The sequence below is a fragment of the Chelonoidis abingdonii genome, chromosome 10 (assembly GCF_003597395.2).
Source record: "Chelonoidis abingdonii isolate Lonesome George chromosome 10, CheloAbing_2.0, whole genome shotgun sequence".
Lineage (NCBI taxonomy): Eukaryota > Metazoa > Chordata > Testudines > Testudinidae > Chelonoidis > Chelonoidis abingdonii.
The window spans coordinates 75,380,236-75,404,478 of NC_133778.1; the positions used below are offsets into that span (position 1 = coordinate 75,380,236).

At 44.7% G+C, this 24,243-nt stretch overlaps 2 pseudogenes; both read left to right on the top strand.

The window, feature by feature from the left end:
* Window positions 1–3,433: 3,433 nt before the first annotated feature.
* On the top strand, window positions 3,434–3,506 carry LOC142047419 (U4 spliceosomal RNA; annotated as a pseudogene).
* A 24-nt stretch (window positions 3,507–3,530) lies between these two features.
* LOC142047416 (U4 spliceosomal RNA) lies at window positions 3,531–3,657 on the top strand (annotated as a pseudogene).
* The last annotated feature ends 20,586 nt before the right edge of the window (window positions 3,658–24,243 follow it).

Below are 24,243 nucleotides of genomic sequence, written 5' to 3' on the forward strand. Positions count from 1 at the left end.
CAGGGAATTTATTTTTTTTAAAATAGCAGCTGTTCTTGCAATCCTGTCTCAGGCTGGTACGGACTAATTGTATATATTAAGGCTGTAGATTTGGGTTCATAAACTGTACTATTACAAGCTATACATTAAAAAAGAAATCAAGAATAGAAAGTTGTACATAGATATAACATGGGTGAGTTGACACTGATATGGGGACTTCGATTTTTGCATTTCCTGAATGTTGACAATTTATTTCAGCTGTGCAATTTCACAATGGCACTGATTTGGGTACGTGTGCGTAGGGGGAAGTTGCATTAAGTTTCCTGATATTTTATAGAGGGGGAAAAATAGGATCACGACTCTACCACGCTTGGTTTTGTCCAGCGCAGATGAAAGCATAAAGAAGTTTATAATCCCAGGCCTCAGTTGTTCAAATTGCTCCCATGCTGAGTTCCGTTGAATTCACTGGGGTTGCCTGCATGGGTAAGTTTTTGGGCGTTTAATTTAAAACACAATGTAGCAACTGTTGACAAACTTGAGGAAAAGATGGAGGAGGGCAGACTAGGACAACAGTAAGAACATATGGTCCCACAGACTAAGGAAACTGTATGCATGACTTGATACATAAAAATAATTGTACAGGCTTACTTTTTAAATAAAGACATATATGCAAATCACACTGCACCTCTAACTAGCCATCATACACTTCCACAGTATATTTATATGTCCAGCATGCATTTACCTCCGAGACATGTTTTAGTTGCAATTTTTGCAACGTCCATTAAAGACCCCGAATTAAGAAGGCCCATTGTGCTTTATATTTTCAGGGCTTGTTATATTTGGTGTTAGGCAAAAGAGTTGTCTGTTTGCCAAGATAAAAGTGAGTCTCCAGATATGTTTCCCATGCAATTTTACACGTTTCTAAGCTATTATCCATTCACTCAACTACATTGCAAACACAAACAATTCATGTAGTCACTGCAGGTGTGTGTGTGTTAAGATGGAGGAGAGAGCGAGGAAACATAAGAGAAGGTAAGAATACTCACCAGCTGAAAGAGCAAGCAGTTAAAAAATGGTCATTTCAAGGTTGCAGCCATTTCTTTCTGCCAAATTAAAAGGGCCAGCTCCAGAAAGGCATGCTGGAAAAAGTTTCTGTAGGAATGCAAGTTTGATTAAAGGTCCTTTCGAGAAAGGGGTTGCTTCCACCTATGAGTGGTGCAACACAAGGGTTAGCAGGCAGCAGAGTGAGGGTTTTATGAATGTAAATGGTACCTAAATTTTGGACTTAGGTGCCTAATGTTTGAGTGAGGTGCCTAAGATCTTTTATGAATCTAGCCTGAACTGCCTATCCCTATTGTGATGGGATTGGGACTCACCACTGTGGCACCTCCTGCTGGTCGCTCCAGGAATTAGCTCACTCCTTGGTGGAGCACCCTCTGCCAGTGGTGTCCTGTTCATTGTCTCTTCCTTGCTAGTGACTGGACCCACATTGCTTCCCACTCGTCAGCATCCTCTTCAGGACACTGCCCCCCAGCAGTGCCCACTGCTCCGGTCTCATCCCCTTCTGGGGGTCTGGTGTTATCAACAGTCTTTCTCTGCACCCCAGCCATGGTCAACCACACCCCAAAGTCTAACCCCTAGTGTCAGTGGCCTGGTGCAGTCCACTCTCACCACATCCACTGACTGGGTTTTAATGCAAGGGGGGAAACCAGCCCCACCCTCTACACTGAGTCCCAACCCAGGGACCCTTTGGTGGTAGCCTCTCTGCCCTCCTTCTCTCCCCTCATGTGCCTCTCTCCCTGGGCTGCTTCCCCTTTGGCTCCTTTGCACCACCGCGGTTCTTCACTCAGGGCCTGCAGCCTGGCAGGTAGCAGGCTGAAGTCCCTTTCTACTCCCCTAAACCTGCCCAGCACTGCGCTGTCCCAGGTGCTGGTCTCCTCCCTCTGGAGACAAACCTTCCCCTCTGAAGATCTGGGAGAGACTCTCTGCTCCTCACCTCGGCAACCTTTATATATGGCCCAGCCTAGCCCTCATTGGCTGGCTCTAATCTTGGTCCTAATTGGCTCTCAGTAAGCCTTCTCTGATTGGCGCCCCACTTGCTCAGGCGCGCTGGTCTGCTGCAGCCCACACTCTCAGGGAGTGGGGCAGCTGCCGCACTACACCTGTTAATACTACAATAGCTTTAAAATGGCAGAAACAAATGTCTTTGACAATCAGTCTTAAAATTCGCTGCAGAGCTAAGATCTTACATGCCAAATTTTATGAGTTAATTGCAAACACTTGGGAAAAAGCCCTCCAATTTATCATGTGAGTGATGGTATCACTTCGCTTTCATCAGCAAATACAGAAGCCAGTATTTCAAAGGAAACTTTTAGGTAGCTTGCCTGGCATGTTTCTCCCATACCTACCAGTTGATTAGGAAAGTGTTCATACCATAGCTATGACAAAAGCAATTACCTTAGTTCCTGGCTTGATGAACCAGGCACAGGGAATGTTTCATTGGTATAATATTAATAGATCCCAAGGCCAGAAGGGACCATTGTGATCATCTAGTCTGTCTTGCCGTATAACACAAGCCAGAGAACTGCCCCAGAATAATTCCTAGAATACTTATGGCACAGGCCAGATTTTCAAGGAGGCTCAGCTCCCATGTAGGAACCAACGTCAGCGGCTGGGATATTCTGCTAAGACTTCTGCATGTTGGGTGCTTTCTAGAGAATGTGGCCCAACCTGTGGGAGTAAAAGGATACCGTTTCTAATGACAAATGGAAATCATGCTGCCATATAGCAATAAGGGGGTGGGGGGAATCAAACTAAAAAGAAAAAAATCTAGAAAAAAAAAAAGCAAAAATTACAACTATCACCCTAATCGCTTTGCTTGGATTTTTCATCCCTTTCCCTCACACTCCATTTGCCTTACCTATATGGGCCCCAATCCTACAAACTCTTACACATGGGCTTAACTTTACTACTGTGAAGCATCCCACTGAAATCAGTTAAGCCCCTGCATAAGTGTTTGTAGGATCAGGGTCTTAGACTGTAAGCTCTCTGGGAAGGGACTTGTGCCAAGGTTTTCAAAAATGACTAATGACTTTGGGTGCCTCCATTTTTGTGATTCCAAATGGAGATTCTTGAAAGGGGGTGGGCTCTGGGAGGGAGTTTTGGTGTGGAGTGCAGGCTCTGGGCTGGGACAGGGGGTTGGGGTGTAGAAGGGGGTGAGGGGTGCAGGCTCCAGCCTGGCGGCGTTTACCTCAGCTGGCTCCAAAAGTGATTGGCACATCCCTCTGGCAGTGGGTCCTAAATGGGTGTGCCAGGAGATCTCTGCATGCTGCTCCTGCTTGCAGGCACCATCCCCACAGCTCCCAATCGCCGCAGTTACCAGCCAATGGGAGCTATGGAGTCGGTGCTCAGGGCGGGGGCAGCACACAGAGACCCTCTGCCCCTCCCCAGGGGTAGACGGCCGCCCAGTGGCAGTATCATAACCAATGAAGTTAATCTGAGGTGTGATTATTGCTACTTGAAAATCCGCTCCTCTGCCCCTCCCCAGGGGTAGACGGCCGCCCAGTGGCAGTATCATAACCAATGAAGTTAATCTGAGGTGTGATTATTGCTACTTGAAAATCCGCTCCTCTGCCCCTCCCCAGGGGCTGCAGAGATGTGCCAGCAGCTTCTAAGAGCGGCGTGGAGCCAGGGCAGGCGGGGAGCCTATCTTAGCCCCGCTGTGCTGCTGGACTTTTAGACCCTAAAATCTCCCACTTTGGCTTCAGTAGCCTCCGGAATATAGAGCCTGATTCCGGGAGACCCCCAGTGAAACTGGGAGGGTTAGCAACCCTAAATGGAATATGAAGAAGGCCCTGCGAAATTTGCAGGGTTGAGGATTTATATTTCAGTGCAAGGCAGAGTCACTGGAAGTGTTTGCATGTCACGGGCTATACACGGCCACCAGCTCCACCCACCCCCAACTGCTGCGATGTTTTTCCAACAATGAGGAGGTGGAAGTGCGGATCCCCCACTTCCACCTCCCCGCTGAGGCTACAGCTGCTTGTGGTGGGGCGATTTAATGAGCTGGTCCTATCCCAGAGGGTGGCAGGAAAGCTGAGAGCTTGTCTTATCCCAGAGGTTTGGCGCGGAGGTGGCTCATCTCATGGCACTGGCTGGCCAGCCCAGCCCAGCCTAGGGCAGGGATTGGGACCTTTTTCACTCTGCACTTGGCTCTGTCCCAGGTGGCCTCTGCCACTTCCTGTCTAGCCAGCAGGGAGACGGGGACAGCAGGCGGAAGGGGACATGGCAATTAGGAGCCTGGGTCCATTCCACTGTGGGAGACACCAGAGCACCAGCTGGCAAGCAGCTGAGACTGGATCTGCCATTTAGAGCATGAACAGGTGGGAACATATGGGGGTGGGGGCAGCAGGCCTCTATCCCAATTCCCTCTCTGGGACAAGGTCCTCTCCCACTCCTGCTTGTGCTCCGAGCAGCAGATCCCAGTCTCAGTCAGCACTGTGGTGTTTCCCTGGGGACTGCCATGGGACAGGCCGGGGTTCCTAATTGCCATGCACTGTCAGTGCTTCCCCCCTCTCCTTGCCAGCAGGACAAGTAATAGGAGCATTGGCCTGAGCTCCAGCTGAATGCATAGTGGGCACTGCATGGGGAGACCCCCCCCCACAACCCCCTGCCCACCACTACACCCATTCCCCGCATTTCCCCACAAGCAGCCATATTAGCCCAGTACCGTGATTTGCCCAACAATGGGGCGGCTGAAGCAGGAATGGCTGTTTCTGCCTCCTCACCGCTGGGGAAATCAGGGTCTTGGGCTAATTGAATGATTTCCGTGCAATTGGTGAAACTGTGATTTACACAAGGCCTTAAGTATGAACTGGATCTTCCTTTGCTGATGGAGAAAGAGCAAAAGGAGCGTTCCTCCTGTACTCCTGGAATCTCTAAGAATCACTGACATTCTGTTTTTTAAAATTTTCACTGTCAAGGTCAGCAGAGCACATGTTAAGTGGATGAAGTACTGGTTAAACGACAGATCACATAAAATAGTTGTCAATGAGGAATCATCATCCAATGAGAGGTGTTGCTAGTGAGGTTCTGCAGGGATCCATACTAGGCCTGACGCTATTAAACATTTTCATCACTGCTCTGGAAGTAAATATAAAATCACTGCTGCTAAAATTTGTGGAGGATACAAACCCTGGTGGAACTGTAGAAGAGGCCAGGGCTGTCGTGCAGAGTTATGTGGATCACTTGGTAACCTGGACCCATTGAAACAAAATGTGGTTTAATACCGCCAAATGCAATGTTATACCTCTAGGGACAGGATATGCAGGCCACACCTACAGAATGAGGGAGGTGCTCTTGAAAGCCGTGAGGTTTATGGGCTCAGAATGGACAGTTTGCTCAGCGTGAGCTCCCAACACTGTGGCAAAATGGATTAATACAATCTTGGATGTATAAACCGGAGAGCAATGACCAGGGATAGACAGGTGATCCTACCTCTTTATATGGCACTGGCGAGACCGATACTGGAATATTGTGTCCAGTTCTGGTGTCCACAATTTTAAAAGAGATGTCGTAAAATGACAGAGGATGCAGAAAAGAACACACACATGTTTTGAGGGCTGAACAAAATGCCTTTCAGTGAGAAACTTAAGGAGCTCAATATTGTTAGTTTATCCAAAACTTGATTACAGAGTATAAGTCCCTTTCTGAGGAGAAAATACCACGTACTAAAGAACTCTTTAATCTCAAAGAGAAAGGCAGAACAAGAACCACCAGGAACAGGTGACTCCAGATGCTTTCAAATTAGAAATTAGGCACAACTTTTTTGACAGTGAGGGTGATGGCCCACTTCCAGGGGAAGTTGTGGATTCTTGATCTCTTGATGTCTTTAGATCAAGATTGGATGCCCTTCTGGACAATCCACTTTGGTCAAATACAAGTTATGCTTTAGTCACACATCAATTATTGGGTACAATATAGGGTAACTGGATTTGATGCAATGGCCTGTGGTGTACGGGAGTTCAGATTACATGGTCAAATAGTCCCTTCCCAACTCTCAAAATCTTTTAATCTATCAATGAATTTTTTGTGCCCTCCTGAAGCACAGTACCTGCTTCAGCTCCCGTCTGGGTTTTGTAGTTCTGTACCACTGGCAGTGCAGGGCAATCAGACACAACTGCAACTTGTACAGGCCATAAACTTTTCCACTCCCATCAGAACAGTATTTGAGAGAAAACAGGGTTTTTAATGTGGTGACAGGCTACTTAATGTAAAAGCCATTCCAGATTACTCCTAGAGCACCCACAAACCTCACATGGCTAAACAGGCAATCGCAAGATGTGCTAGCAGATGTTACTCTGGCCATCACTCAACATAGGAACAACCAGTTTTGCACAGCGTCGCTGCCATTTACAAGGGTCACCAGGGAAATCAGCACTAGAACAGATCTTTTACAGAGGACCTGGCACACATTTATGTGCACTTCATGCTGGCTTAAACCCAAATGCAGGAGGCAGATTTCTGCTCTTAGAGTTGATTTTGCGTTTGCTATCCCATGTTCCTTCCAGGCAAAGCCCTTTGTCCAACATCAGTGGCTAGGATGCTAGCCCCTTGGTCACTGAAATCCAGAGAAGGAATCTGCCGTGTAAATCTGAGAGAAGCAGCTTGCTCCCAATTTGTACATAAAAGGATTGCTCCTGCTGTTTGTCTAATACTGACAGAAAGCATGGCTTACAATTTGCCGCCAGAATACGTGAAATGTTTGGGAGGAAGTTATCAAAGAAAAGGATCCCTTTCTTAGCTAAACCTGAAATGGCACTCCTAAAAAGTCCAGGCAGTAATCACTAGAAAACAGTCCTTGTAAGAAAAGTCATCACAGAACAAGAGAGAGTTTTTCTGCTCCACAGGAAGGCCACTTGTACAATCACCTAGGAAACATTAGCATTCTGGTTGCAGGACATAAAAGGTTGTATGTAGTATAGAGGGTTTCAAGAGGCAGCAAGCAGCGGCAACACTAAATGGATTCTGAGGACATCATGAGTCAGACAGCCAAATTTAGTTTTCGGGGCTGGATTGCCAGATGGTATAAATCAGTGTAGCTGCATGAGCCATGCGCTGTTTTACACTCAGTCAGGGTCTGGCTTTGGAGTAGGGGGAGAGGCTAAGACTGATGCTTCTCAGTTTTCCAAAAATCAGTATGTGATACCTGTAGAGGTGATTGGAAAATTTCTACTGAAATTAATTTTCAAATGATGAACTTTGGGAGGGCGATTCTGGAACAAAGTATATTTTCTTACCAGCTGTGCTTTTCACAGTCCATACTTGGACAGGAGTTCTCCAAGGAAAACTCAGTTCCTTCGAGAAGCAGTGCTCCAGATGCAATAGATGACACACACTCCTCCGAGTCGTCTTAACCAGTGCTTCAGCAAAGGGGATGCTGTGCTGCTAGCAGTGTCCTCTGCCAAATAATATAAGCAGAATGGAGAGAAACTGGATGATTTCTTTCCCCCAGGGCTTGAACAGTCTTTCGCTTCTGTTTGAATCTGCATGGATGAGCTTCCCTGTGAGTTTAGAGTCAGAAGAGAACAACCTCAGTTGAAAAGAGACAAGTTTCAAAAGGTTTTCAAGTAGAAACCGTAAAAAATACCACCAGTGGAAGCAGAGTTTGCATGAAACAAACATTTATGAGCCTTAGGCTTAGATCTAATGTCTATTGAAATAAATGGAAGAGCTCCCATTGACCCAACAAACCATTCGGAGAACCCTCATCTGGGTTTTGTGAATTTCACAGGTTTGGGGTTTTCTTGCAGAAAGTTTTGACAGCTCTAGTTGTTTTTTTGGTTATTACAAATCTCATGGGAATTTTCCACAGGGAACAGGGATACTGTTCCCATAGTTCTGGCTACATTCCAAATGAGTCAGAACATTCTGCCTATGTAACATTTCCAGTGTGGTTTCAACTGGGTGTTGTCAGCCTTCACCTGCTGTTCTGAACAGCTGCCTGATACGTCTTTAAGATGTTCAAAAGCTTCTGCCTTCCAGCATGCCCCACAGGAGGGAAGATGAGGGGATCCTGGCACCGGTTCTCAGTTCCTGCATTTTTCCTCTTAGTGCAGGGGCTAACATGGCTTTATACTGGCCTTGCATCCCACTACTTTGGTACCATTCCATGGTCTGCCCGGTCCCTAGGCCCTTTGTAAGCCAGGGGAAGCAGAGAATAACTCTGACTACACTTCCTCTCCAATCCCTCCCTCCTACTCCAGCCTCTCAACCAATGCCCCAACTCAGCCCCTAGGCCTGGGAGTAGGGATAGCATATAACCCTTATATTCATTTTACGCCAGTCAGGGAAGCCTCTAGCATGAGAGGTATTCTCAAGGAGCCATTTCTGCCCCCTGAATGCTAACCGTCAGACGTTTGTATCACGGATAACCAGGGTCCTGTACAAATGGGGGCCATTCCTCAGTTGGTATAAACAGTCATAGGTCTGTCCACTTCAGAAGAACTACATCAATTTACACCAGCTGAGCATCTTTGCAATCATTCTATCAAGTGCTCTGGGATTTGGTGCCAACAGGTGCTATATGAATGTCAATCATTCTTAGCACTATTATCAGACTTATGCAGTATCCATCATTTATTCCAAATATGTATTCAGTATCTGAGATTAATCTAAGACACTTGAAGCAAATCTGGTTCTTACGGTAGTATGAGCTGAAGAAATTCTGAAACAGAAAAACTTTACCAAGAAAGGAGACAGAGAAAGAGAGAGAGAGAGAGAGAAGAGAAAAAAAACAAAATTTTTTTACTAAGCTGTTTGATCCCACAGCTGTCAAGTCGTATTATGACCAGTAAACTAGACACTGCTGGGAACACAGATATTGATCTAATATATTTGGTGGTTGGTCTAATTTATGCCAACTTCCATCTCCCACTTGTTACATTTGCAGACAAGCACCTTTGTGTTTTCTCCCATGCTTGGGAGGTGCTCCAATAGGGTGCATCTACCCTGCAATTGACACCTGCGGCTGGCCTGTGTCAGCTGACTCAGGATCCCGGGGTTTGGGCTAGGGGGCTGTTTAATTGTGGTGTAGAAATTCAGGCTCAGTCTGTGCTCTTGGACCCTCCCACCTCACAGGGTTCTAGGGTATGGGCTCTAGCCAAAGCTCAAAAGTCTACACCACGATCAAACAGTCACGTATGCCGAGCCCTGCAAGCCTGAGTCAGCTGGCATGGGCCAGCTGTGGGCATCTAATTGCAGTGTAAACATACCCATAAACATCCACAAAGCTAACTCATTATCCACTTTCCAATCTCTCCTCACTTTCCTTTGCCAATTATACAGACAAAAAACTTCAAAACAGCTAGGCTGCTGGTGGGCCGAGACTGCCTATCCTGCTATTATCCTGAAGCAGCTTCTCTGGGGGAAAAAATGAGGGGTGTGTGTGTGTGTGTGTATAATTAGCTGAACATGAGCTCCCACTGCGATGCTGTGGGCTAATTCGATCCCGGGATTCATGAACAGGGGAATCTTGAGTAGGATTAGAGAGGTTATTTTATATTTGGCCCTGGTACAACCGCTGTTGGAATACTGTGTCCAATTCTGGTGCCCACAATTCAGAAAGGATGTTAAGAAATTGCAGAAGGTTCAGAGAAGAGTCCCTAACAACTTATAAACTAAAGAAGTGAGAGGGTTCTGAGATATCCATAGATCTTGAAAGGTGGGTTGTAGATCATGGTAGCAGTGGAAGTATGTGTGCAGGTTTTGCATCTGCTGTTCTGGAAGGGTCTGGGGCCACTTTGAATGGATGATTCCTGGCCTGTGGGGAGCTTGCTTCTGATGATGAGCTTGGAGAGGTTATTTTTAAAAAAAAAGGTCAGAAGAAGGGGTTCAGAAAAAATTTCTTTCAGGATGGAGTCCTCATTGAGTAGAAGTTATAGTTGCTTGATGATACCCTGTGGGGGTGACTACAAGGGATGTGTGGTTGGAGGGGTTTTTATTTCTATATTGAAGCAGGTGCTCGCCGGTTATTTAGTTTCTATTGTTTGTTTCATGGAACCAGCTAGAAGATATTGTCAAAGGAAAAGTTTAACCCAGAGGTATCATTTCAGCTTAAAGGAAGAGATTAAACAAGTTTAGTTCTTCTCTCTCAACATCTTTATCATCTGGAGCAGTCACATTGACTTTTCCCCATCCCCTGGCAGGAACAATACCTGATTTACCTGAAAGGACTCAATAAAAGTTCCATCCCATAATTTCTAATTCCATCCCATAATCTCTCCCTCTTCGTCATTATTTGAATAGCTCAACTCATTTGCTTCTCCTTTTTCATATGTTACACTTCATCTTCAGTCACGAAAGCATCAGCATGAGTTTCCTGTGTGGGGGTAACAATTCCAATGCCTTGTTAGAGGTTAAGTCCTCTTTGGAAAAAGTCGAGAAGGGAAATATTCAAAAACACACACACCTAAGGACACTTGAGCAGCCGACAATTGCTGCTTTGTGATGGAAGTTCTGCTGTGCAGCAGAAAGCACAACTGTGCAGAATAAAACACTTTTAAAGCATTAACAAGAGGCAGGAGGGTCTAGAGACAAAGCTTAGCAACACAGGGCTCAGACTGTGCGTGTGAAGAGCAGATGCAAAAAGCTACACAAAGGAAGCCACTTCCAGTGTGCAAAAAATGACAAACTCCATTGGTCCTTCCAAACCCATAAACAATCTTATTTATTCTGAAGCACCATCTACTGACATATTTTCTATTAACTATTTACAGACATATTGATGTGGAGCACTCCTGTAACAACATGCTGGCACCAGTGTCAGGCCAGGAAGCAAAGACATTTAATCAGGGTGACAGCCGGGTAGTCCTAAAGCCTGTGTTATACAGAAGTTCAGACTAGATAAAAGTGGTCCCTTCTGGCCTTACATTCAATTAAAATAATTTCCTGATCTACATATTGGAGATAGTAACTCACAGAGGGGTCATGAAGTTTCCTGCATTATGGCTTGAGCTTTGCTTGGAGAATCTGTTTGCTTATTTAACATGTTGAGATTCTGGGATTGGAGGTGCAGTTGGAGTGAAATGTATTGTTATTCTATGGGTATACATGCCTGTCACCTGTCACAAATATCAGAAATGGCCCTTGGAGGCACTGATGTATTTATCTTCTGTTTGACATGAGAGGCAGGCAAGATCCCTCGCACCACACAATACATCCTGGAGGCATCCCGTGGAAATTCACCCAGCCTGGCCATGTTTCCTGTTGCTCAGCTCTGAAGCCTGGGGAGCTGTCATGTTCAAACTTCCACATCAATTTATCCTTCAAAGGCCCAAGCCTGTGCAGAACACAAGCTCCATCCGTGTGACTCTATGATCCTGGTCTCTCCTGGAATTTAGATTTCAGCTGTCAGCTGTATGTTAAACCTCTTACAGAAGTGTCATTTCATGTTCTGCTAACTTCCCCCAAGAGGACCTGCTTAGTGCCTTCATACACCTGATCTGTACGACAAAAAGCAAACAAAACCTAAGTAGGGTGCATATTTCTTCAGTGGCAGCAACACTTTCCGCTAGACAAGTGGTGAATCCTAATTGATACCAAATGAAGGTTTCTAAGTCTCCCCGATTTACACAGCTTCTACACCAGTGTGATTCCATTGACTTCAGCAGACTTAATGCTCAGTGCCTCTACCGTGTTTAGCTGTATTTGTGGCGTGTGAGGCAAGAGTCTTGCTGTGCTGTTCCCCACTTGCTTGAGACACAATTTTTTTAAAGGGCCTGAAGGTTTCTGAGCCAGGCATCTCGCAGAGCGTGAGGGACATTAACCGGAATGTTGTGTTTTTTATGTGAAGGGTGTGTTTGTCTCTCATGGTGTGTAAGGAATCAATCTATGCAGATGCTGTTTTCCTGAGTATGTAGCCATGCCCTTGATGGAGTGATGTGTCTGAAGCCTTTGGGGCGATGTGAAAACAGCCTCCTGAGACCTTCGTAATCTCATGACCAAGTGAACAATCCTGTTGAGATGGGCGTGAAGGTGGGATCAGGATTTCATTCAAATTTGAGGTATTTTGATGGCTCCCATCACTGCAATCAGTTTTGAAGACCTCATACACGGTAATTTATTATTATTTCTCCCAACTCCCTCCCACTCCCCTGTGGGGTAAGCTTGTATTTTTACCCCTTGGGAGCAGGGGCTGCTCCAGGCACCAGCGCACCAAGTGCATGCCTGGGGTGGCAAGCCATGGGGGGGGGCGGCCTGCTGGTCGCTGTGAGGGTGGCAGGCAGCCGGCTTTCAGTGCGTACCTGCGGGAGGTCTGCCAGTCCCATGGCTTCAGCAACAATTTGGCGGTGGGGACGCTGATGGCGCAGCACCGGCAGACCTCCTGCAGGCGCGCTGCCAAATCCGTGTGATCAGCGGACCTCCCGCAGGCACGCCACCGAAAGCTACCTGCCTGCAGTGCTTGAGGCAGCAAAAAACAGAGCTGCTCCTGGAGCCGCCCCTGCTCGGGAGCCAGTGCACAGACAGAATCCAAAGGTCTGCTCCAAAAGCTGTTCTTACCAATGGAAGGATTCCTGAGACAGAGTGCTATCTTGTGGACATGGCTTGAAGCAATAGGAAGTGCAGAGGCAAGAGGGATGTAGCTTAGACCAGTGGCTCTCAACCTTTCCAGACTATTGTACTCCTTTCAGGAATCTGATTTGTCTTGCATACCCCCAAGTTTCACTTCGCTTAAAAACTACTTGTTACAATATCAGCCATACAAATACAAAAGTTTCACAGCCCACTAACACTGACAAATTGTTTTCTTTCTCATGGTCACTATATCATTATAAAACAACTCAACTGAAACATAAACATTGGACTTGCATTTCAGCGCATCGTGTATATACAGCAATATAAGCAACTCATTGTCTGTATGAAATTTTAGTTTGTACTAATTTCGCTACTGCTTTTTTCTGTGGTCAGTTGTAAAACTAGACAAATATCTAGATGAGCTGACGCACCCCCTGGAAGACCTCTGCATACCCCCAGGGGTATGTGTACCCCTGGTTGAGAACCACTGGCCTAGACAGATATACGGAGGCAGAGTTCGGTGACTAAGAAAGAAGTTAAATCTTGTTTCATTCTTGATGTAATAGTAATTCATAAAAGCAATTTGCTGAAACCTGAGACGTCCTTGTTTCCTTGACAATTCTACTACTCTCTCTTTTACGACAACTCTCTATTTACAGTGAAGGTAACTAACCACTGGAACAACTTACCAAGAGATTCTCCATTACTGGACATTTTAAAATCAGGATTGGATGGTTTTTTCCTAAGACAGAGAAATCATAGAAAGGCTAGAAGGGAGTGCAAGAGGTCATCTGGTCCATCTCCCCTGCAATCAGCAGGACCAAGTGTACCTAGACTGTCTGTGATGGGAGATATAAACTCCACACTAGCATGGAAGGGGTGAAGGAGCGGCTTTGGATTGGAGTGACCGTACACTTCCACACCTGCAAACCGTGCCAGGACTAGAGGAGGAGTTCAACGATAGACGTTTGTGGCCAAGCTGTAATTTGAACCTAGGTTTCCCAAATCCCAGTCTAGTATCTTAACGAAAACACCATGCTTTTTCCTGTACCGCTAGAGTTTTAGTTCGGGCCCATCTCGAGGGCTGACCTCATATTTCTGAGTGCTCTCTATCTGTATCTGTGTAAACGGTCAATAAACAAGATGCCAGAAGTTGACAGTAAAGAATATGGGATTTGTCAGACCAATAGAACTTGTTTTGCATTCAGCAAATGGCCTCTTCTAGCAGTTTACACCAGCTCTTAACATCCATGTGGCTTTTGAAATAAAACAATTTCAGAATATTGGGGTTATTTGCACTCTAAAAGGCAGTACAAAAAAAATCTTCTAGACCAGCTGAACAGGAGATTTAAAAAAAAAATCCCTTTCAAATCAAAATGTTGTCAGAGTTATCATTTTCTTTGACAAATATTTTTGAATAGATCCCAAAGATGAAGGATCTAGGAATTTATTTTTTTCCCTAATGTGTCCACAAAGCTACTGAATGTTACATAAGGCAGTGCTGTAGGTTAAAGACGGAGGTTACTGGTGTCAAAAATATTTTGACGTTGTGCTCATGTATTAAAAAACAACATGACTTTTAAATGAGCACCTCCTCCCACTCCCTCCGCCACCCCATGGCGATTTGATTGTTTTCCTGATGTTTCTGGTCCGGGAATCAAGTAACTAAAAGGTCAACATTACCACAACAACACATGTAGTGAGAGATGATTTGCTAGCCTGGTTTAGTTTGAACCTCTAATTTGTGTTTACCACAGATTCAGCAGAAACAGCATATCCTTGCCGGGCAACTGTAATTTGTAAACACAGAGAAGGTTCCAAGAGGAATGTTCACTGCAAGCTGAATATGCAAATTATTCAGGCAATGTCATTTGTCCTAATATTATTCTAGTTAAAACCTGCCATCTTTTGAAGAACTTGTGTCTCCACTGCCTCCAGCCATTTGATGTCTGTTTCATTTTGCAACTGCTTCCAGACTATGGAGTAATATTGGTAGAACACCGCTTTATAAATTTTCACTCCATATGTTCATCAATTTCTGTGCAGCACTTGTAGCTAAAGCACATCTCCTTTTAACCTCATCCTCGACGGAATCATCGGACCTGATCAAGCTTGAGATAAGATTTTACTTGTTCTACAACTTCAGAACTGCTGCATTTCAACACTTTATGTATTATCCCTTTCCCAAGATGCAATCACTTTGTCTTCTTGGCATTCATTATAAGTCCAAGTTGACAACACCAATCTTCCAAGACAGTGAAGAGTATTATCATGAATTCAAATGTATCTGCATAAATTAAGGTGCTTAATTCTAGATCATCCAGTGCCACGCCCTCCAACTCATCACAAATTCCTAATGTACAGTTTAAAAAACAGGACAAAAGAAATCCAGGTTAAATATAAGAGAACTGAAGAAGTTAGGAGAGTGGAATGTGAAATCAGTGTACGGGATTGGCTGTAACTGAAACAATTATGCTGATGGGAGCACCACAAGAGACATACAAAGAAAATAATGCCAACACAACCGAGGTCAGTCTGATATACGGGTAGATCATCAACTAGATGGGAAGATATCGTATGCAGGGACATGGCCAGGCTGGGCGGAATGGAGAAACAAGCCATGTCCAGGAATAAATGGCAACGCTCTGTTGTCTGTAAGAAAGCTTTGTAATGAAAAGAAGAAGAAGCAGAAGTGCAACATGAATAGACTCTTATTTCTCTTTCTATGAAGAACAAAGTATTAAAAAATGCCCTAGTTCAAGAGTTTCCCAAGAGCCTGCTGTTTAGGCCAGGATCTCAGTGGCGAAAAGGGACATCACTCCACTGAAGTTAGTGGACCTGTACCCATTTGCACAAGATCGGGATCCATGTTAAGATTATCAAAGATATGTAGGCTCCCAACGTCCATGGATTTCAATGGGAGTTAGGAGTTCTGAATACTTTTAAGCATCTGAGCCCTAGTTGTTTGTTTGGAAATTTGACAGGTTTCATTTGAACGGTGCTTTAAATGCAGAGAGCTAAGCTGAAGGTTCAGTTGTGGCGCTGAGATCCAGTGAAGTGTCTTTTCTTCATGTCCCTCCTCAAAATTCTCCTCTGCTGTGATACCCACAAAAAAAACAAAACAAAACAAAAAAAAAACATGACAACACTTACAGAGCTGATTTGCTGACACTGCTGTCTATCATGTTGACTAGCATTAGCTTATTTCATAGAATCAGAAGATTAGGGTTGGAAGAGACCTCAGGAGGTATCTAGTCCAATCTCAAAGCAGGACCAACCCCAACTAAATCATCCCAGCCAGGGCTACGTCAAGTTGGGCCTTAAAAACCTCTAAGGAAGGAGATTCCACCACCTCCCTAGGGAACCCATTCCAGTGCTTCACCACCCTCCTAGTGAAATAGTGTTTCCTAATATCCAACCTAAGACTCCCACTATTCTCAGTAATGTGGCGTCTCACAGTGCCGAATGACGGGAATAATGCTTCCCTCAGTCTGCGGCAATGGCTACTAATGCAGCCCAATATGCCTTAGCTTCTTGGCAACAAGGACACTGCCACTCATCCAGCTTCTCGTCCACTGTAATCCTTAGTCTTTTCTGCAGAACTGCCTCTTAGCACGTAGCTCCCCAGCATGTAGTGCGCATGGAATTTTTTCCTCCTAAGTGCAGGATGCATCGCAACTTGTCCTTGTTGAACCTCATCAATATCTTTTGGCCCAATCCTCCAATTTGTCTAGCACACTCTGGACCTAATCTCCTACCCTCCAGCGTATCTACCTTCCCCTATTCTTAGTATCATCTGTGAACTCAGGCCCTACATAAATAATAACTCGTAATACTATAAGTGCAGGAAGGGAGACATTTTCTACAGCCCTTGCTTCCAAATGAGTTGAGCAGGAGAAAAATGGCCCAGATCCTCGCTGATGTAATAGTTTTCAATGGCATCTTGTGGATTTATGACAGCTGAGATTATCTTGTCGCAGAGTGCAAGCTGCAGCATAACGTTTCCATGGGTGCCTATGGGAGTGACATCAGAATCACAGGATGTGAAAAGTCTTTCATACCACAAGTAATCTTTATAGCATGGTAGTATCCAGCTCAGGCGTAATATATGCATGTGCAAACATGGAAACCTGATCCTCATACTGTTCTTCAGTCAGGTATGGCCAGTTCCCTCCTCATTTCTATTAAAACTGATTATATTAAGCACTCGATAACTTTAAAGAAGGATGAAGGGACTGCAGAGGAGCATAGTATGGTAGATATATACTTGCGCAGTTTTGGAGTGAGGAGAAAGAGGAATGATGGACCATCAGGCCAACCCTATTAAAAAGAGTTTGCTATTTTGCTTCTGGAGGTAGCAGACAAAAGTTGCTTGCAAGGGAGAAGCGATTAACATTCCAAGCGGTTGTACTGACTTGAGAATGACAGATAATCTCAACTTGCATTTCCGAGTATCCACTGCTTTTCTGCTTGTTAGTCTGTGGCGTGCCAAAGGAGTGAATATGGATAACACTTCAAACATGTTACATTAAAGGATTTCAGGTCCATTAAATGAAAGTCAGCAAATGTTGCCTTCAAAATATTTCCAATGTTACTTTTTTAATGGATTCTTTAAAAAATACAAATTAGTCACTTAATATGTTTGACAAGTTCCTCCTCTATGCTGGGTGGGTCCTGCGCTTATGGCGATTTGTTTGCCTCAAGATTCACACATGTGGTCAGGAAACAGCCCAGGAGACCTTCCTCTCTGGTAGAACCCACGTCCAGGTCAATTCCTCCTGTTCTGATCAGATGGAGTTTAGAGGGGGAAACAGAGGACACACCCTCTACTCCAGTTCCGCCAGGGCCCTGTGATTGCAGCTGTCTATAGTGCCTCACTGGTACAGCTGCGTGAACAGCTAAACTTCCGGGCTTACCATGGCCTCCTCAAACATCTTCTTTATCCTCACCCAGACGCTTTCTCCTGGGGTCTGATAGTCGCTTGTCTCTTACATATCTCTCAGCAATACGCCTTCCACTCTCGCTCCTAGCCGTCTTGCTGCTGCTCTCCATGCTGACACAACTGAAGTGAGGTCCTTTTTAACTCAGCGTGCCTGATTAGCCACCTGTCCTATTGATTCTAACGTTTTCTCTCAATGCTCCAGGTGTCCAATTGCCTGCCTTCCTTATTGGATTCCAAGTTCCTGCTTGTTCTGAACTGCCATTACTTACCAGGGAAAGGGATCTACTTAATCTGGACTCATATATCTGCCTTCTAACATCTCTTGTATCCATACTGGCACTGATACTGATCACAATAATATATTTTAAAAGGGCTGCTAGGACTAATTGCTACATGGGCCCAGAGAAAACAGGGGATGAATGGGACTATCAGAGACCAATGTATTTCTTGGTTCCCCTTGCTCTAGAGGAGAAGTAATCAGCTATTGTCTATAGGTATGAGATTACTTCCTGTGCCCCCAGCTGCACGGGGCCAGCACATATGAGGATGTGTTGAGGCTCCACCTACTCGCCCACTGTTTAGGAGAAGATTCACTGCCAACAAGTTAACACTCTCTGCTGTTGTCAAGTTCCTCCCACTGACTTAGACTAACGATTGTAGGGGACCTGCATGACTTCTAGCTTTAATTACTAGCTTAGATCTGGTATCACTAGCCACCATCCAGATTTCAGTGTCTGAGATCACTCCCTTTCCCCCAAACTTCCCCTCCCTGGGTAGCATGGAGAGACTCCTTACACCAATTCCTTGTGAGTTCCAGTATCCATATCCTTGGATCTAAAACAGGAAAAATCACGATCAGATATAATAAGAAAAAGGCTTTTAATTAAAAGAAAGAAATGGTAAATAGAAAACCCTCTGGGAGAAGACTTAACATACCAGCTACTCTCGACGGAACAACAGAATCAAACACAGAGGATGTCCACCTGGGCACAAATTAGTTACACAAAAAAATATCCCAATTGGGTTCGACCTCTAATTGCATAAGACAGGTTACAAAGAAATAAACATAAACCTATTTATTCCTTTCTAAAACTTACTACTCTGATAAGAGGCTGGTTCCTTGATCTTTTTCACTCAGGCTGAAACTGAAACTCTAAACAAAGGAAAAACTTCCCTCCTTTCTTTTGAAACATTGGTCCCTCTGGTCAGGTGTTAGCTAGGCTAGGTGAACTTTTTAACCCTTTACAAGTAAAAGAGGCATTAACCCTTAACCATCTGTTTATGATAGCTGTGTTGGGGGAAATACAGCCAGCAGCGTGGAATAAGGAGGAATCTAATTCCCCTTGACAGGACTATCTCTCACTATGTGCACATACAGCGCTTGGTATGATGGAGTCCTGATCTCGGTTGGGCTATGGGCACTATAATAATAAGCAAAAGTGTTCCCAGTGTCAAGACTATACAACACTTATCACTAGGGTATCTGAGCACCTCTGAAATACTTTACAAACCACAGGACCTATAGGATTATCTCACCCACCCCTGAGATGTGCATAGCCCCTTTGTCGGGAAACCTGGCAACTGCTTAACAGTACATAGCACCAACCGGTTTAGGACAGGAAGTGAGAAAGAATATTGTATGAAATCACAACACAGGGTGGCGGATTGAAATACTCCAGGAAGAACACAATAATTAAAAATTGTCCAGGAACGTATAATGAACAATAGTTCTAGTCTTGTAAAAGAGGTTTGGTATATTAGTTGACCCAGTGATGAGTCAGTGGGTGGAGGACAAGTGAGATGGTCACAGATGCCTGAGAAATGAACTTATCAAATAGGTCTGTGATTTAGCACAGACTTATTGCACCACCATGTACAGGACAGATACTTTGTGTGTCTATTGTTGGTGGGTTTTGTGCTTAGGTATGTGAAATGAGGAAGACAACCTGTGTGTGTGTGTGTGTGTATGTGTGTGTGTGTGTGTGTGTGTGTGTGTGTGTGAGAGAGAGAGAGATTTGGAAACATTCAGACCAGATGCCAAAAGCAAGTTGATGTCAAATAGGGCAATCAGTCAGGATTGAGTTAGTAACTTCCAAAGTCTTGGTTTTGAGCAGGTGCTTAACTTTCTGCACATGTTCACTCAGACTAGTGGAACTACTGCTCTAACAGATAGGCTCTGATTCATCCGGGAGTTTCAGTGAATGAACGTATACAGCTCAAAGACATTCTAGATTCAAGAGCCATTGTTAAAGGTAATTATCCTGGTTCCCCCGAGTCTGCTCCTTCAGTAGATGCCCACTCCAAGCTTTGTAATTCTACATTTATATTTTCACCTATCTGTTGGGCTGTATAAGTAGGGGCATTGCCAGCAGATCGAGGGACGTGATCATTCCCCTCTATTCGACATTGGTGAGGCCTCATCTGGAGTACTGTGTCCAGTTTTGGGCCTCACACTACAAGAAGGATGTGGAAAAATTGGAAAGAGTCCAGCAGAGGGCAGCAAAATGATTAGGGGACTAGAGCACATGACTTATGAGGAGAGGCTGTGGAAACTGGGATTGTTTAGTCTGCAGAAGAGAAGAATGAGGGGTGATTTGATAGCTGCATTCAACTACCAGAAAGGGGGCTCAAAAGAGGATGGATCTAGACTGATCTTAGCAGTACCTGATGACAGAACAAGGAGCAATGGTCTCAAGTTGCAGTGGGGGAGGTTTAGGTTGGATATTAGGAAAAACTTTTTCACTAGGAGGGTGGTGAAGCACTGGAATGGGTTACCTAGGGAGGTAGTGGAATCTCACTCCTTAGAGGTTTTTAAGGTCAGGCTTGACGTAGCCCTGGCTGGGATGATTTAGTTGGGAATTGGTCCTGCTTTGAGCAGGGGGTTGGACTAGATGACCTTCTGAGGTCCCTTACAACCCTAATATTTTATGATTCTATAATTCTAAGGTAGGTAGCGGCTTCTTTAAGTAGTCCTGATAACACCTAGTTGTGGCTTTTGGTAAAAATCTGCATTTCAGAAACCCTCTCATATCCACTTCCATTGTCTATTTCGCTTGGCCCATTTCAATCCCACCTGTTGGCTCTGTGGGTGCAGACAGCACATTTAATCTGCTGTCTGTTGGAGTTTAAAAACTTATTGGAAGATGCTTTTTTTAAAAGGATGCACAGATGCAATTTCAGATTTGTGAAAACTGTAGATTAGTACAGGTTGGTTTGCACTTTTCTTTTCCTCTTGGACTTCCAGCTCATAAATGAGTGAGTTGTTTGAAGCTCTAAGCAGTGGGAGATGAAGGTTTGAGTTTGGGGATTGCCGAAAACATTTTTCTTTGAGCGTTTGTTGACGCTGATACAGTGTATATAGATTTTATTAATATTAAATTGTCCCCGGAGCTTTTGAATGGAAAACATTTTAAATGAGTCCAAGAAATAAATAAGTAAACTCGTTTTACCTAAGGGTAATGATCTCATTTACTCAAATCAATATGTATTGACTTATGGCTGATGCTTTTGTCTTTATGTATTACATCAGGTTGGACCGATCCCTTGGCTTTACTGCCTAAATTTACAAGTGTGCTCATGGAAGGTATATGCTCCATTGAAATATGTGCTGAAAGCAACAGAAATGCTGATTTAACATGCAGTGTTGGCTGCTCTTTCAACTCAATATTTAACAGAGTGTCTGTGTTTTAGACACGTGTATAATTTAGTTCAGGCAAACACACACGTTCCAAGAACCAAGCCTGTAGAGTAAAAGAGGCAATACATGGTCATCCTGGCACTTTCATCCAGGCATGTTCATAACCTAGACAAAGTTTTGGCCCAGGCCATGATAGAAAGCTTAGAATAAATCAGCTTGTCACATATTAATACAATAAAATAATAATAACAACAACTCATGCTTCTATAGCACCTGCCATCTGTGGATCTTAGAGTTCTGGACAAAAAACATCAGCCCTGTGAACTAGGGAGGTATCGTAATCCTCCTCTAGGGAGGAAACTGAGGCAGAAAGATTTGCTCCAGGTCACACAGGAAGCTTGTGTTGTCTCTCAAAAGAGGTTCCAGATCTCCTGACTCACTCAGATATAGGCCTATCCCCTTAATTGTTACCACACTGAGCATACTACTAGCTCCTACATTGTTTAATCTCGTTCCTGCTTCAACACGCATTCCGTGATGTTCGAGAGGGTGTCTATCTTAGCAATGGACATGATGGAGGTTTGTGTAACACTGCAAGGTTCAGAGATAAGATGAAGGTGAAGGAGATCATCACAAGGCACCTGTTGTTTGCAGATGATGCTGTCCTTGTGGCTCACAGCATTGATGTCTTACAACATCTTATTACCAAGCCTTCTGATTCAGGCAAAATTTTGGGGCTAGCAATAAGAGTGAAGAAGACTGTGATCATGCACCAAGTCTCTTCAGAACCAGTTCCAGATATCTTAGATGGTATTTGTCTGGATGTTGTTGACCAGTTTTGCTACCTTGACTCTACTGTTACCAGCAATGAGGATCTTGATGCTGAGCTCGCTAGTGGAATTGGCAAAGAAGCCAGGAACTTTGGTCTTTTGCAAGACAGACCCTGGAAGGATAAGTTGTCCACTGAAATGATAATCCATATTCATGAGACATGTGTTTTATCCACTCTTCTAGATGGCTCAGAAACATGGGTGACTTACACAAAACATACAAAAAAGACTAAACAGCTTTCATATCAGATGCTTGCATAAAATTCTTCAAATAAGATGGCTAGAGAGAGTGACAAATGTGGAAGTGTTCAGTCGTGCTGGTATGTCATTCATGGGAACGTTAATTAGTAAGAAAAGACTCAGGTGGCTTGGACATGTCAAGTCAATGCTGGATTACAGGATCCTGAAGAGTGTGCTGTACTCAAGGCCGGCTCCAGGCATCAGCTAAGAAAGCAGGTGCTTGGGGTGGCCAATGGAAAGGGGCGGCACGTCCAGGACGTCATCGGCAATTTGGTGGCAGATCCCTCAGTCCCTCTCAGAGCGAAGGACCTGCAGCCGAATTGCTGCCGAAGAATGAAACGGTGAAGTGCCACCGATCGTGGCTTTGTTTTTTTGTTGTTTTTTCGCTTCACCACTTGGGGCAGCAAAAAAGCTGGAGCCGGCCCTGGCTGAACTTTGAAGCTCAAGAAGGTCTAGAAAGAGAGGTAGACCACCACACAGATTTTGGGATGCTTGCAAAGATGACTTAGTATCGTTCGGAATCTATGTGGATGATTGGGAAAGGGGAGCAGAATGGTATTGCAAGGCAGAGTGGATCAAGCTTTGTGATGACTGGGGTCAGAGGAGGAAAGAATCTCTTCATAGACTCATAGACTTTAAGGTCAGAAGGGACAATTATAAACATCTAGTCTGACCTCCTCACAATGCAGGCTGCAGAATCTCACCCATCCAGTTCTATAACAAACCCCTAACATATGTCTGAGTTATTGAAGTCCTCAAATTGTGGTTTGAAGACCTCAAGCTGCAGAAAAACCTCCAGCAAGTGACCTGTGCCCCATCCTGCAAAGGAAGGCTAAAAACCTCCAGGGCCTCTGCCAATCTGCCCTGGAGGAAAATTCCTTCCTGACCCCAAATATGGCGATCAGTTAAATCCTGAGCATGCGGGCAAGACTCACCAGCCAGCACCCAGGAAAGAATTCTCTATAGTAACTCAGATCCCAACCCATCTAACATCCCATCACAAACCACTGGGCATACTTACCTGCTGATCAAAGATCAATTGATAAATTAATTGCCAAAATTAGGCTATTCCATCATACCATCGCCTCCATAAACTTATCAAGCTTAGTCTTAAAGCCAGATATGTCTTTTGCCCACAACTCCCCTTGGAAGGCTGTTCCAGAGCTTCACTCCACTAATGGTTAGAAACCTTCATCTAATTTCAAGTCTAAACTTCCTAGTGTCCAGTTTATATCCATTTGTTCTTGTGTCCACATTGGTACTCAGATTTAGAGCATTGCTAATGCATAGGTGTGCCCTACCTGCCAATGGAACTGTCACCCATGTCCAGAAGTGAAAGTAATCCAGTACGGTCCCGGTACGGCATACCGGCAAGAGCCAGTATGCCATGCCGGACTGCACCGGCTTCTGCGGCGGGGATTTAGAGGGCCCGGTGCTCCGGCCGCTGCAGGAAGCCCCGAGCCCTTTAACCCCACCCCCCCACAGCTCCAGCAGCTGGGATTGGGTGGGGATTCAAAGGGCCTGGAGCTCCCGTGGCTGCGGGGAGCCCCCAGCCCTTTAAATTCCCCCCATAGCTCCGACAGCTGGGCTGGGCCTGGGATTTAAAGGGCCCAACTATGGCCTCTCACAACCAGCCTGCAGGTCACACCTTGATTGTCTGTGAATAGCTACAGCCCTGGTCCAGCCACTCTGGCCCCAGCAGCCTGTCAGCAACACATCAGCCACACTTGGATTTCCAGCAACCTTGGTTACTAACTACAGGGTGACCCCAACACAAGCCCAGGCCCGAATTTTCCCCAGAGCAAGTGTTCTGTATTGTCCAGCCCTCACCTGCACAGTTCAGATATTAGAGGTCTGGTCAATATTCAACAGTTTGTTACTTTACCTGGCATTACCAAACAGTTCAGTTTAAACGACACTGGATTATTTGTAATTAAAAAATAAAATGAGCTTATTTAACTGCAAAGAGATAGATTTTAAATGAGTACAAGTGAAAGGTATTAAAGTCAGAAATGGTTACCAGTGAAATAAAGATAAACTGC